This window comes from Nipponia nippon, unplaced genomic scaffold, assembly GCF_047370975.1.
Source record: "Nipponia nippon isolate SJK-2023a ecotype South Korea unplaced genomic scaffold, ASM4737097v1 scaffold_1, whole genome shotgun sequence".
Lineage (NCBI taxonomy): Eukaryota > Metazoa > Chordata > Aves > Pelecaniformes > Threskiornithidae > Nipponia > Nipponia nippon.
Window position 1 is genome coordinate 136,649,774 of NW_028262290.1, and position 15,914 is coordinate 136,665,687.

Here is a 15,914-nt window from a genome sequence, read left to right on the forward strand (position 1 = left end):
ATATACCCTGATTAGCTAGAGCACCTCTAGTTAGAGAGCTATGTCAGCCAACTTCACTGTGGTCAGCCTGGTTAGCTTTGCAGAGAGACAAGGCACATTAGCTGAGGAATAGCATCAGGCTAACGTAGCTATGCTGTTTGTCACCGAAGCTAACGTGGCTTGTACTATGCCATGGGGACATATCAGCCCCCTCAAAGCCAAATAGGGACTCTGAACTTCGCTCCAAAGAGTGGATACACTCATATGTTTGCACAGATTTCCTGTCTGCAGATTGATGAGAGCAAAGTACATGCAGGTAGTTAAATTCTCTACAGAAAGGCTTCGGAATCTGTCAAGCATTTCCACTGGAGTTATAAATTGTAGAGGGTACTTAAGAAAAGTGAAATAAAATAAAATCACACAATTAAGAAAAAAATATCTTTGACCTCATATGGACTCAGATGGATTAGTGTGCCTTAAATCTTAATCTGTAATGGCTTGAGGCAGGATCCTTGTTTGTACATACAAACATACCACCACCCGTTAGTCAAATCCATTTCCCACCAGTCAGAAGTACAGTGGTCAGAAGTACAATGATAGATAAGATCATGTTTTAGCTTTGTTAAATTAGCTTAGATGCCACTATGAAAATAAAAAGGTAGAAAAAAGAATAAGCAAAAACCAAGGTTGGTGGCATCTAAGGCCAAAATGTGACCTAGGTTTGCAAAAGAGGAGGACTGGGAAATGAATTTTCTGTTTGAGGAGTTTTTAACCAAGCATTCCTCTTTGTTTTTGACAAGTCACAGGTTTGAGCCTTGAATTACTACTTCTCTATTTATTGCACCAACAGAAATTTGGACTCTTAGTCTAGGGCTTCTAGTGCCCTACTAGGAATGACAAACCAGGTCACCACCCCTGACTAAAAGCAGCACAGAGGATGCTAGATATACTACTTCAATTTATGGCAAGTTCCAGCTATGCCTGTAACAGACAAATGCAGCTGGGCACATGCCAACATGTAACAAAGGTGTTGCTTCAACAGTAGAAAGTACACAGCTAAACTAACACAACTTCCTAACAACAAGCAAAGCCACGCACTGCAGAGATTACCTAAAGCACTCTAGGTCATAGGACATGGGTAAAGTTCCCATGAACTTTACAGTGGTCTCATCCATTCCACGTTGAAGTAATCCACTTTGAAGGCAGGTTAATTATATCAGGATGTGACAAGATAAAAGAGGACAGAAGACAACTGTGTGAGCATAAAGCAATTTAAGCCAAACACCACCCACCTATGCGTTGCAGAGACCTGTGTACGCAAGAACTCATGGAGCCGGACCTCCAGCTGAAGCCCAGGAAAATATGCCAGTTTAGAACAAGTCTGGCTCCATGCATTTATTTTAGGTCCAAACTAACAGTGGTCGCTACGCTGCAGGTGACCTCTTAGTTAATGCATGCCATTTATAGTTTACTGGTTTTCAGAATTAACGTGAAATGGGAAGATTCTCCCACAGGCCCAGTAGCCATCTGGTGCTATTGCTGTACTTCATGAAAAATTCATTGCCATTTTATCATAGTAGGTTATTTCAGAGATTGAAATGATTTATGTTTTATAAGCAGAATATTTTCCTCACTTTTGACGTTTGCAAATCTGCTTCAGCATCACAGTTCAACAGATTATGTTCTTTCTGGCTTCATCCTGTGGATTTCTAGCAGCCTTGAAGACAGCAGCAGCAGAAAAAAAGAAATTATAGTTTTAGTAATAGCTTTGTAAAATGGACGTCACAGAGTAGTCCATTCTCCCAAGCTAAATAAAGCAAAAATCATCAGTGCCAGTGAAACATGTCCAGACATTAAGAGCTGCATTACAGCTCCAGACTCTTATTCAGCCATTCAACTCTAACAGAGCTATCTGTCAAGTAACCCGCAGCTTAGTTTGATGTTCATTCTAGCTCAGATAAATTTTACATTTCTGTCACGTTCTACTTGCAGGAGATTCTGCACCCAGAAGCATTTCAGCAAGCTGTACATAGATTGAAATGAAGTTAGTGGGTTAAGGAGCGAACAGGCTAAATGCCTCCTCATGAGTGCTGGGGGAAGCATTGGCAGTGCGGCAAGTGACTGGACTCATAACTAGTCGTCAGAAGCTTGGCTATAACACCTACCATGATGCTGTCCTGTACCACACCAGTATGAGCTGCCTGTGCTGTGGTTTTTGACTTGGAGCATTTAAAGTTTACATGCTTTTTCTTCCCACCGCCTTCAGGCTAATATGAATAAGGCCAAAAGAATTCAGCTAATATAGACAGACAATTCCTTTAATTAGAATGAGACTGCTTGTGAGAGTTGGCAACACCTGAAGAGTGGGAGTAGAATATGTCCCCAACAATTCAATACACAACAAGCTGCAATAGGAAGAAGCTAGTAAAATTGAGAAGGAAGTGGGTGAATATTCATAAGTTCTCATCAAAACTAAGATCACCTTTAGCAGTCCCTTTCATATCTGCAAGTACTTTATCAACCCACACAAGACTTCAGTCTCAAGCTCTACAAGTTACCTCAACCATGGATATTCATATATGCTAGTAAGGTAGGTTTTTTTGGTCTTAAAAATATTGCAAAATATTTTTAAGCAAATAAATAAGCAAAATCTCAAGGCAGCTATTTTACTTTGTTACTTAAAAAAAACCAACCAAACAAAAAAACCCACACAGACACAACAAAAAAAACACCCCACCGGTCATATGACAGTCCTGAATGAGTTGGTGAGATCTCACAGAAGCATGCAGAAAGTGAAAGGATGAAGGGAAACAGGAATATTGCCTGGATATATAGGGATGGTCCAAAGGAGGCTGAAGCTCCCCTGGAGCCAAAATTAGTAAAAGATGCAACAAACAACAACAAGGGCTTCTCCTAGTACAGAGTCAGCAACAGCAATTTAAAAACAAACAAACAAACAAAAAAAACCCAATGGTTCTGTTGCTGAATGTGCTGGGGGACCTGGTGGTAACAGAAGCAGAAAAGGCCTTTACTGGTAAGGTGTGCTCTCAGGCCTTTTTTGTTCCTCTGCCTAGTGGAAGACCCCAGAACAACAGACTCTGTCTGGTCCAATGGGTTCCTGTGACAAGCGAGGACAAGGAGATTGCTGGCCAGCACCATTGAGAGGCCACTCTTAAGCACCTTTAAAAGGTCATGGCAATTTTGAGAGGGCCCAAATAACTATAAAAAGGCAAAAATGTCACATCCTTTTCAAGAAGGATGATCTCGGGAAACCACAAACTTAACCACAGTCCCTGGAAAGACTGTGAAGCAAGTCTTCAAAGCCATTTCTAAGCACACGAAGGATGAGAAGGTTGTGGGGAACTGGCAACAGGGAGTTACCAAAAGGAAATACTGCTTGACTGACCTGATCTCCTTCTGTGAAGACGGGTGACTTTGAACAAAGGAAGAGCAATGAATATCATTTACCTTGACTAGCAAAGCTTTCAACAGTCTCCCTCAGGATTCAGATTAGCCAGGTCAGAGGTATGGGCTGGATGGGTGGCATATAAAGGAAGTACAGAAGTGTCTGGACCATTAGGCTGAAAGGGTCAGTCATCAAAAGCCCTTGGCTCTCTTGGGGGATGGAGGAGGGGGATCAGAATAAGAATGGCTAAACACTAAACCAGGCTGCCCATGGAGGTTGTACAATCTCAGTCCTTTAAGATATTCACAACTTGACTGAGCAAGGCTCTGAGCAACTGTACCCAGCTTCAGAGCTGGCTCTGCTTTGAGCAAGGAGTTGCACCAGGCATCCTGCAAGAGTTTAATTCAATGATCTCGAGCACCAAGACCCAGGCTGTTCTTGTCCAGGGAACAAGACACTCAAGTACAACCTCACATGAAGTTTTTCACCTAAATGAGGTAAGAAATAACGTGCACTAAGATTTTCAGAGGTACTCAGTTCCCCCTACTTTCCATTTATTTTTAAGATGGAAAATTCCAATCTCTTGGAGATTCTGAGCAGAATCCACAAACAGGCATAAGAGATTATAAACTGCCAAGTTCAAAAGAGTAAACTATGCAAACTGCAGAGCAGCTTGAACTTTTAGCGTTCCTACATTACAGATGTCTGCATGGTCAGGCTCTAGCAGCTCTGTTGAGCCAGCTTTGCAGGAAATACCTACACACCTAAGCAAACAATAATAGCAGGAGAGGCAAGAACCCTCCTACCCTATTATTTCAATAAGATCACCTCAAGATGGTCTCAGAACCATTTATGTGAAAGCCAGCCAGTCAAACAAATCCTTAAAGTGTTTCAAGGAGCAGGGAAGATACTTTCTGCTTTCAAAATAGTTCTTTCCTGCTTAGGACAGAAAGAGACCATGGCCTCTCTTCATCTATAGGAACCTTCACCCAGGAAGATTATTACCAATTGCTGTGGCATAAGGCAGGTGGCTGTTTTAGTTAGTTATTGCTTTAAGCTGCTGATAAATCATTTCCCAGGGGAGAGAGTGGAGCCACTGCACCTGCATGAATTCTCACAGACTACCAAGACACCTTTCCAAAGTCAGCAGCATTAGCATACAGCTAACAGAAGTGAGAATACTCCCCTACTTACTTCCAATACATCCTCTGGAACAGTCTTGCTCATTCCAGTCTCCAAGGGAGAAAAACCTATAAGAGGCTTCAGCATGGTTTTCTAAGGTATTTTAAGTTTACAGTTTGAAAAAAATCACCATAATATTCAAAACACAGTATGCCCATTGGAATGGGTCTAATTTAGATGACAGCACTAGGAAGCCTCAGAAGCCAGAGGTGACCGCATATTTTGTTTCATTACCAGTAAGCTATGGTTGCATCCTAGTTCTGAAGGATGCTGATCTTACATGAGGCCATATAGCACACTACTATCTACTATGGTCACTCTACTCTTCAGTTCCTCCTACTTTCCATCATCCTGTATTCATCTCATTTAAATTATAAGGCTGAGTATTGACATTTTGGTCTCTGTTTGCATAACCCTTTGCACAATGACATGCAGGTCCATAAGCACAACGTTCATACAAATTAGACCTGTTAGTAGGTGTAACTAGGAGCACACTGGTCCCATTACAAAAGTTCTAACATACTTTCTTCAGTGATTCTAATTTATTGCATAGCAGGAGTAACCCAACTGCTGTCCCAATTCTAAGAAAGAAGTTACCAGCAATATATCATGAATTTGCAGCAAAATAATATTCCCACACAAACTCCTCTCAAAAAAAAGTAAACAGGGTGGCTTGGAAAAATTAAGCAATTCAGTTGGTGGCCAACCAAGGACAAGGGATTTCAGAGTCAGAAATCTCTTCCAAGAAAAGCTAGTCTTAGCCTTCACTAACCTGAGAGTCCTTCCATTTAACTGTCTCCATCAGTGTCAACCATGGTTGCTCATTAGTATTCCTAGTGCTCAACAAGTTTGGTTAATAGCCTGAAGCTCCATCTGTGATAGGCAGCATTTACTTAACAAGGAGATAGCCCACAGGCTTCAGTGGGATTGCTTATTTCTGCTCATGCTGTAGCAGGCCCCAGATACTTTGTACTGATGGAAAGGAAGGAGATAGGATCTGGTCTTCCTTAGCTTATATGAGAGAGTCTTTCTGCTAAGAGGGAACAGAACAAGAATTGAGTCAACACCCACTGAAATCAGTGAACAGTCTCCCATCCTTTTCTACCCACTTTTTTTTACTCCCTTCCCCTTTCAAATTCAAGGCTTGATCCAAGCATAAACAAATAAGTAAGAGACATGTTTTACTTTTGGCTACATACATTGAATCAGAGCCAGTTTTGGCTTCTTCAGTTAGTTCATTTTGTTTTCCGAACTAGAGCAAGATGACAATCAGTTTAATAGCTTTTATTGCTTGGCTGTACATAGATGTTTCAGACACTTAGCTCATTTAAAAAAAATAAAAGCAATGACAAAACATTCTTCAAACACCACCTCCTCTGCATATACACACACTATTTGTTCATAGTATATTTCCAAGTTTGTTGCAAGAATGCATCGTCCAGTACAACAAGTTTAAGCTTTCACTTTTAAAGGGTTTTAGCTAAATTGAGACTGTTCACAAGAAGATAAATATAGTTTTTAAGATAAACACATTCTTACTAGAACACTCAGTTACAGTGTTACTGTAGTAACAGTAGTACATACTTGTACCTCATCACAGTTAAGAAAAAAAATAAAGAGGTCAACTGTCAGGCAAGTACTGAAGCAAAGTTCTTGGATCACATCCAAAAAGACAGTCACATCAGCTGAGGTGGCATCAGGCAGTATCACTGATATTTCAGTAACTCACTTTGGTTTTCATTAAGCAAGGAATGCTGATTCATAGATCCAGCTGTCAGGTTTAGCCAGCTAAGCTGCTGCAGAATTGTTTCCTCAGCATAAAACTGCCAGTGCACACAGCGCTGGACACCATCAGTAGTCATTTGCATCAGGAAGAGCAAGTAGGAGTCCACGGCCTCAGTCCAGAGCCTGTTGCACTTGGAGATGTATGGAAAAGAAAGTTGACTTCTGAGGCAATCCGAAGTTCAGCAGCAAAGAGACAATATACTTTTACCTGTCCGTCTGAAGGAAACAGTAAACAAGATTAAGTGCACTGACCAAGGAAGAGCACGAAGCCCGCAGTTTTCCTAAAATCCAGTTGCATTACCTAGTTTCTTTCAGGCTCCTTACTGGCCCCACTTGCCTTTGAAACGGACAGTTCTTGGCCTTTCTAGAGAAGACCTAGGCTATTACAGCTGCCTGAGCCAGTCCTGTGACATTGCTGAAAGGACTTTGCCTGCACCGTGCCCTAGCACGTGCCATAAAGTATATGGTATTGGGGAAGGTGGCCACTCTTTCCTCCGAGGTGTGCCAGAGACACCCCAAGAGCATTCAAGTGGGTGGTAAGAGTTGATCAACAAATGAGGCCTGGAGACTCTACACAACCAGGGAGGCAAGCAGTCCCAATGGAGTGGTAACATCAAGACAGTAACAACTCAAGGGACCAGGCCTTTGTAGTCACCATGGCAGATGACAGGTTAAGGATGTTGGAAAGGAAAAAGAGCTAACTTCTTAGGCAGTGACAGACTTCTCCATACATGCAAGTGGCTATAGCTGTGCTAACAGATGCACTAATATTGGTCCCATGCACCTTCACAAACTGTAGAAAGAAAAAGAATTCCAGATAAGCATTTTGTTTCAAGCAGAAGTGACAATCTTTCCTTTGAAATTAATCTTTTCCAACTGTTTATCATCATTAGTTTATATGATCAGATTCAGATTAGGTAGAATGAGAAAGACCCACTAAGATCACAGACATACCCAGGACAGATCAGTAAAACTGTAAGGTCCTTTCTTATCTGCAACTTCATGTTATGAGCAAAAGCATTTGTTGTGGTATAATGCTTTAACTTCACTTACCTCACCAGCATAATTATACCAGCACAAGCACTTTTTCTGTTGTGATCAAGTCTACAACACCAGTACAGGTAACAACATTGCCAAGGTATCATCCTGCATCAATGCTTTGCTAGGTAAAGTTTCAGAGATGGAAGCACAAAGCCCAGCACGCCAGAGAAAAAATCAACAGATACAGAGATGCAACTACATCCTTGTTGGATCTGCCTTTCTAATACCCCCTGCCCCCCACCAAAGAATGATTGCTGCAGAAGAGATTACAAAAAGAAAGGGTATATGAAATACTAGCAGTGCAACTGTAAGACTTACAGCTGGGGACAGCAAGCAGAAAAGTCTCCCACGAGAAGGAGCGAGGGAAATATTCCCAAAGGCAGTACTGATCGCTTACATTTGATCTTATCCCCTCATCACAATCTACACATCGTTTTTTGGCAAGATGACAGGGAGATGGAGAACAAGTTAACTTCTCTATCAGTGGGATGGTTTGGCATGGCACAAGAAGCACGTACCCTTACAACTACAAAGTCAGGAGGCTTAGCAGAACCACCCTGTTTACTTAACGAAGTGACGTAAGCCACACAACCATGCAAGTGTAGCCTTTGTTCTTTCCTCCAGCTATCCCTGTTTTTCCTCAATGCCCTCCCACTAATTTCAAGCCTAGCAAAGTAGTCTAAACCCTAAAGTGGGTACTGCACCTTTTTAATGTCCAAGTGTGGTCTGAGTAGGCACCAAGAGAGAACCTAATCATGATAAACCTGAACATAATTGTTGGCAACTGGAATGTTCCTAGAAATTCTATTTATATATGTATGTTTTACCATTTAATAAGTTTTGCTTTAGGAAGTTGAGTTCTTTGAAGAAATGGTCATGCTTCACAAAGTATATATGAACATCTCTTTATACTAAGGAGTTACCAAACAATTAACAGATGGTGTTATACTATCATAAGTTCAATTCTTGATAGTGATGTACATAAAGATGGTGAAGCCTTCTATTGATGTGCTTAAGACATGCTACTCATGTGTAACAAGATTATGGCCATCTATTAATCAATTCTATTGAGGATAAATTCCTGATTCATAAAGTGTGACAGAAAAAACAATTACCTAATACAATAGCAGACTGAGCATAACATAGCTCAACTGAACTGTAAGATATTTGCCTGTACATCACAAGACAGGCAATTAGGATAGAGAGAATCATATCAGTTTTTATTATTATATTTTAAGTCTCAGCAGGCTTGTTTTCAGTCATTTCATTACCCAAAGAGACACAGAAATCACAATGAAGTAGACCAGATTTAAAGGCAAGTCACATCCCTTGGCTAAGACTGATTTCACTTTAGTTAAGTGTTGTGGTTTAACCCCAGCTGGCAACTAAGCACCACCAGCCGCTCACTCACTCTCCCCCCCCACCCCAGTGGGACAGGAGAGAGAATCAGAAGAGTAAAAGTGAGAAAACTCGTGGGTTGAGATAAAAACAGTTGAATAGGGAAAGAAAAAGCCACGCATGCAAGCAAAGCAAAGCAAGGAATTCATTCGCTCCTTCCCATCAGCAGGCAGGTGTTCAACCATCTCCAGGTAAGCAGGGCTCCATCACACATAACAGTTACTTGGGAAGACAAATGCCATCACGCCCAATGTCCCCCCCTTCCTTCTTCTTCCCCCAGCTTTACAGGCTGAGCATGACATCATATGGTATGGGATAGCCCTTTGGTCAGTTGGGGTCAGCTGTCCCAGCTGTGTCCCCTCCCAAATTCTTGTGCACCCCCAGCCCACTCGCTGGTGGGGTGGGGCAAGAAGCAGAAAAGGCCTTGACTCTGTGTAAGCACTGCTCAGCAGTAACAAAGACACCCCTGTATTATCAACACTGTTTTCAGCACAAATCCCAAACGTAGCTACTAGCTACTATGAAGAAAATTAACTCTACCCCAGCCAAAACCAGCACAATAATGCAACAGTATGTCATAGTCTGTTTTTGTCTAAATAAACAAACAAAAAGCAAAACTGGACAAAAGGCTGAGGGACCAAATATGAGTTGTGATTGTTTGTACTTATTAAGCAATGAATATATTATTACTATTTTCCACATATAAGCCCAGGTTTCTGCCTGACGCAAGGAGTGCCACAGGAGGCAAGGGGGTGAGCCCCAAGTCAGGGTCTGGCTGGGTGGGGGAAAGAGGGATGCTGTGGGCTGCAGGCAGTTCCCCTGGCTGCCAGGGAGGCTGGGGAACCTGCAGCATCTGACAGGGACAGCCCAAGCTCCTAGTGCTGTCACAAGGTGTCAATTTAGAAGGGAGTAAAGAAGCAGCTGAAACTTCCTTAAGTACACACACCCCTTTAAACCCTAATAAATCCACACACAGGAAGCCAGGCCATGGTTTACCATGAAAGAGGGAGCTTGTCTGCTTAAGTTCCAGTTTACTTAGTCACCAGAGTGGGAGATGCCTCAGCAGCGAGTCATCCGTTCCCATGGGTCAGAGGCAACCAGCAAGACAGACAGCTGCTCTCAGCCAGAGCCCCTCCTCACAGCATAGGGAGGGCACCCAAACCAGTCAAGGCACCTTGCAGGCAGCTATTTGGCCTGTCCAGAAGCCAAGACGCAGTAACCTTCCTGTACACAGGTATTTCCCAGCCCCCGGAGCGGCTGCTGCCACCCCTTGCCTTTCGGGCTGCCGAGCTGGCAGGGGAAGGGAGGGAATGGCAAGGCTGTTATGCCAGGGGAGATCAATTGAATCCTCCTCCCCAGCATTATTAGGTAATCTAATTACTAATCTTAAGAATTTGACAGACTGACAGTAGCCAACTCTGCCATTACTGCGTCTTTTAAAGAGTTAGTTATATCTGTCTCAAAAGAAGCTACAGCTCACCTCCTTCTGAAAGGAAAATAAACACTATCTGAGGCAACCAAATAACGTTTCACTTCAAACATTCAATCAAAAATATAATTAAACTGGAAGTAAAAGTGACATTTGCTTCATTACCATCACAAGTTTTCATGTCTAAAATTCTCTAGCTGAGAACCGAGTTGACCAAGACGATTTGAGAAGCTGTCAGCAGACAATATCACTTCAAAAGTTGAACATGAAATTTGAAGACAAGGAATTTCACATCAGAATTTAAGATGCAATATTGCTTAATACTCAAGTCAGGTATTGCATATGTTGAACCCCACACTAACTGAGGAAACAAAGGTTAAAGATAAGGTACTAGGAATTACTTAAGCAAGCATGACATTTCTAAGGTATCTTTTTTTTCCCTACAACATTGGTGGGCAGAACAAGAACAGGGAAAGGAAAAAGCATAGGTACCATTAAGATCAAGGCTCGCCTTTCTTACGCACCACATCAAGAAATACTGCAGTACATTGGCCCACTTGTGTATGACCCTCAGAACAGACAGTTCCTTGTCCTCAGCCACATGAAATCTCCAAGCTTTATTTGCCAGCCTTCAGAGTGGGAATCAAGTTCTCATCCTTCTGTCCTTGCAAGTTAGAAAAAAAAAAAACAAACACAAAACCACACCAAAACATACAAAAAACAAAACACCACAAGAAAGTTTTCCAGCTCTTCGACAGTCTTCACTTCTTGTTATTGACCTCAGACACTTGCTGGTACCCCAGAAATTATCAAATATAAGGGTTTTCACCCTCCAATTTCACTTTTTGGTAGTTGTTGTGAAGCTTAAAGTAGGCTTATAACATTATAGCCTACCAAATTTCCCTGTTCTGCAGAAACAAGCTTGTATTTTGATTAATGATTCAGAGAGTGAATCACCGTAAGTAAGTACGGCAATTGCACACTTACAAATTTTTCAGAAACTTAGAATCCTTGCTTTGAGACTGAAAAAAGTTCCATCATTACACTGTACAGTGATGTAACAGATGTGTGTGTGAGAAAAAATATCAAAATAGCAATCATAAGAAACCTTTGTAGATTAAGACAGGCACTTAAGAACTGAGGTTCAGCTCTTTTGCTTAAAGCAGTTTCAGCTCTTCGTTTTGGTGATGGCAGCCAGCAAGACCAATGACACCTATCTAGGAATCCTCTGCAGTCTGCAATATCTTTTTTTGCAGCTTTTCAAAAACAAACAAAAAAGTACCATTTTATTGGATTATGTTTTGTGCATGTTGTTATTACTTAGCAAACATCAAGGCTCCGATTTCACGATCCAGAATTTAAGGTATTGCCACCATTCAGCCCCATCTTTTGAATCTCTGCACGGCCCCCTCCAGTTGTGCTGGCACGCAAGTCCAGCCGGCTGCACTCTGAACTGATAAACTGGAAGATAACCCAGAAGTTTCACTGAAGCCAGATCAGCTCACTTTAAGGGCCATAACACAGCTGCACAGGCAACTGTGCCAGCACAACTACAAGATGCAAGGCAGCTTTTTTACTGAATACTTCATACCATAAAGATACAGCAAAAGAATCTAGCAGTTTAATTTTTCTTAATCCTCTGCCTCATCCTATGAATATAAGGGTCAGAGAGACACAAAAGTCAGACTCCACTTTTAAAAAAAAAAAAAAAAAGAATCCAGCCTTAATATTGGAAGAGAGCTTGATAAATAAATAGATAGACCATAATCCAAAAAGTTGAATAAAAACCCCAAGATACTTTTAAGGATCATTAAAAAAATGGTAAGAAAATGCTAATACTGGAAGTAACATTCTTAAAGACTGCAGACCTTGGCTACAGGAAAGCCTTTATCCAGACAACATTCCCCTGGGAGAAGCAGCATGCCACCAGATTGCATACCTTTTGCTTAATCACAGTGAAGAAATTCAGAAGCTATTAATACCTGGAAGCCACAGAAAAGTTTGACAGGACACACTGAAGGAGCTTGCCATAACAAGACCAGGCATACACTACAAGCCACAGAAATAGCACCATGCTTTGTTAAAGCACTAGGAGAAGGTGTCAGGTGCGTACTGCCTGGACCAGACACACACCCCCCCATCTTGGGCAGGCAGTGGGGAACACAGACCCATCTCCCCCCCTCTTCCACAGGATCCTGAGGCAACATCACACCAGCTGTGACGTCCAGGGCTTGCAGAAGAGGAAGCAGCAGCCCCCCATGGGGCTGCACCACAGGAGTGTTATGCAGCCATAAGCTGCAATGAGACCCACTGTTCGTGGCAAGGCTCAGGCTTGGCCCCTCTCTGCATTTCCAAAGGAAGTGGTTTACTCCCTATTGATTATCAGAAGAAGAAGAAAAAAAAAAAAAGGCTTGGCCCTGCCCGATGTCTCTATCTGAACACTTACCGAAGCGAGAACAATTTATTCTAGTTTTCAAACACCCCCAGAGTAAGACCGGCATTGAGCTGGTCTCCAGCTGAGCCTACCAAGGCTGGGCAGAAGAATTACACACGACATCCACCCTGTCCCCAGCTTGTTGGGGCCCCTCACGCTGATCAGGCTCTCGAGATAAGACTGCCAAGGGCTGAGCACACAGGCTGGCCTCTCCCACCCCTTCCGAGGCACAACTGCTTTACAGGAGCAGAGGACTTTGAACCACAGGGCCACCTCCTCAAGCTGCAGCTGCATGTGACTGCATACCGAGCCTGCACTCCGGGTACATTGGCATGGGACTGCCAGGAGACCTGAAGCCTCGCTGAAGAGAGGAGGAAGGCAGGAGAGCCTGCTGATGCTGGCATCGCTAGGATATACCCTGGGACAGGGCTACACCTCCAGTCCAGTCACCCAGAAGCAGGGGCTGCCTGAGAGTCCCTTATCCCCTTGCTTTGTGCTTCTTTTCCCTGGAGAGAGCATGCCCATCTGCAACCAAGAGCCTCTCCAAACACCTGGCAGCCCAAGAGTTACCAGTAAAAGTATCCAAATGGAAGACATAAGAGACATTCACTGCTTTTTTCATGCCAACTTCAGCAAAAGATAGATCATTTCACTGAACCAGCACAAACTGAAACAGAACACCACGGTGCACAGAAAGGTAAGCATCAGTACTTACCACTGACAGCGATAACCACCCACCACCACCACGACTCCTTCAGACAGAAACATTACACTATTCAACTCTTATCATTATGCAACCTATGTCAAAGTCACTTTAATTGCTTTCCCCAAGAGAGATTTTATGAGCAGTGCAGAACATTTCAGAGCCCGCATAGGTCAGACAAAGCCTCTGGCTGGTCATGCAGAGGAGGGCAACGTGGATGGCATTGCTCTGCAGGCCCAGAGACACCAAGCTGACGGTTTCTGGCTCTAGACACCACTGACAACTGACCAAAGAAACGCAGCAAAGGGCTCTTCAAACACTGTAACAACAGATTAGTCATTAGTCTCCCTATCAAAATATTTCTCAAGAGATCTTATCCTCTTTTTACATTCCTTATGGAAGAGTAGCAAGGTTATTGCAATAGCCCCAGTGTTCTCTTCGAGCTCTTTTAAAGGCGAGAAAGAGGAAGAAAATTCAGCAGTCTGCTTAGATACAGGATTATTTGATCCACATCAGGATCTAAAGCAAGCTTTCCAGAATCGCAGCACAGGACGCAGATAGACACATGCTAGAGTCCAATACCATCGCTGCAGGGACAGAAGTCCAGGGTACAGGGGGGAGAAATTCAAAAGTTGGATCCCCATTCTTATTGAACTGCTATTGGCACTGTAAGAGCTTTTTAGTGCATAGAAAACACGCTGTTGTGGGGATTCCCACCGCTGAGCTGGGTAAGGCAGACTACCAGAGCCCAAGTGAGCCTAGAGCTGCTAGAGCTTGTTGAAAGGAGCATTCTCAGCTGCTAGCCCACAAACCCTAGCTTTGAGACAAAAGTAACCTAGTACCTATATCAACTCAGCATGCTGCACAAAAGGAGCTCTCCCATGTTCACTGCCTAGTTCACCAGCCCTGTTCCAGAGAGCATCCTAGGGGCTTTACTGCTGAAGGCCACTGAACTGAACAGCTTGACAGAAGGAGTACTAGTGTAGTTCACTTTGCATCACAAAAAAAAAAAAACGAGAGAGAAAAACTCAAAACACCAAAACCACACACACCCCCCACCCTGTGAAGTATTACTATTACCAAACAAAACCTGGAGTCACTTGTTTACTGAAATTCATTTATTAGAAGGCAGTTAATAGGGCCAAATAAACAGATATGAGAAAAGTTTCTATAATTAAGTTTAATTTGCCACCTACCAACTAGTGTTTACAGCCATGTTCAATAGCTTTTTTTTGTTTTTTAATAGCTTCCAAACATTGTTATATTTTCTTACAGACTGCATTTTTGGGTTTTTTTAAGTCTTTGTTCATCCATTTCTACATTTCAGTGTGTAGTAATAATAATCACAGCAGGCTCAAAAAAAAAAAAAATCAATGGCCCAACAAACAACATTACTACATATATTAAAAAAAAAAAAAAAGAGAGATAAATGCTTGCCAGGTTCCCATCCCACAAACATGGAAACTCCTAACCACTCCACCCCAAACATCCAGAAGTAGCCCTGTTGGTCCTCTAGTCCTCTGCAGGATCACATCTCTGCACCAGTCTTCTCTTCTTCAGGACAGAAAACGCTCTGAATCCCAGCAAATTCAGCACTAGTAAGTGGCTGCACTATGTTATGCATTATTAATTCACTGCCACAGGCCTGAGAAGCAATAGGTAAATGCTTTCTACGCACATCTGCGGTGGAAGGGAAAAAGCAAGCTAACAGGCACAATGCAGTTTTTCAGCAGCAGTCTCAGTTCCAGCTTAGATGTCTTCACAAGCCTGGTTTGATCCACACAATACACAGAGTGAACAGGATGTTTACAGAAACAGATACCATCTGCTTTGGAGTCCATGTACAGTTATTTTCTTACTAGAGATAACTGATAGGACGTCATAGCACCTGGTCTCACATCAGAGATAACAAGCCTTGAGGAGGTACACCCTTACTGTGCTTTCACATGATGATATGGTGATCTCTCACTAAGCCTGCACACCAGCTTTCTTTTAAGATCAAACAATACCTCAACAAAACAAAGTCTCACACATTTCCCCAAGACTACAGAAGTGCACAACATGCTCAGTTTAGTCATTCACTAAATGCCAACGCTCACAGCACCGTACCCTAAGGTCTCTACATACTAGGTATCTTCTTTCCTCTGCTACACCTCCCAGCATTTCAGCTTGGCTTCCTAAAGAAATAAATTATATGTAATTTCAGAGCACTAGCTGTAGTGGCTTTTGAACCCTTTAACCAACAAGAAGTTTGGCCATAATAGATACTTTAAAAAGTATTAAATTATTACAATTTTCATAACACAGAGATAAGGGAGACCCCTTTTTATACCCCCTCCTAAGTCAGGCTTTTCTTATCAGAAAGACTTATCAGTTACCCATACCTTGTTAGACAGAAGGAAACCTAGAGACACCAGAACAATTCATAGCTTCTGCTTACAGAGCTCCTCACTCCCATCTTGTTTCTCTGCTCAGGTCACCCCTGAATACCAGCTACTAAACTTTCTTTTAACGAATCTCACCCTCTAACAATTTCAGCCTGATTGCTGGTAGCCTT

At 42.5% G+C, this 15,914-nt stretch overlaps 1 long non-coding RNA gene across 1 annotated transcript in view; it reads left to right on the forward strand.

The window, feature by feature from the left end:
• Positions 1–15,914, forward strand: part of LOC148057634 (uncharacterized) — a 67,890-nt gene that overhangs the window by 42,196 nt on the left and 9,780 nt on the right. The window lies entirely within an intron of this gene.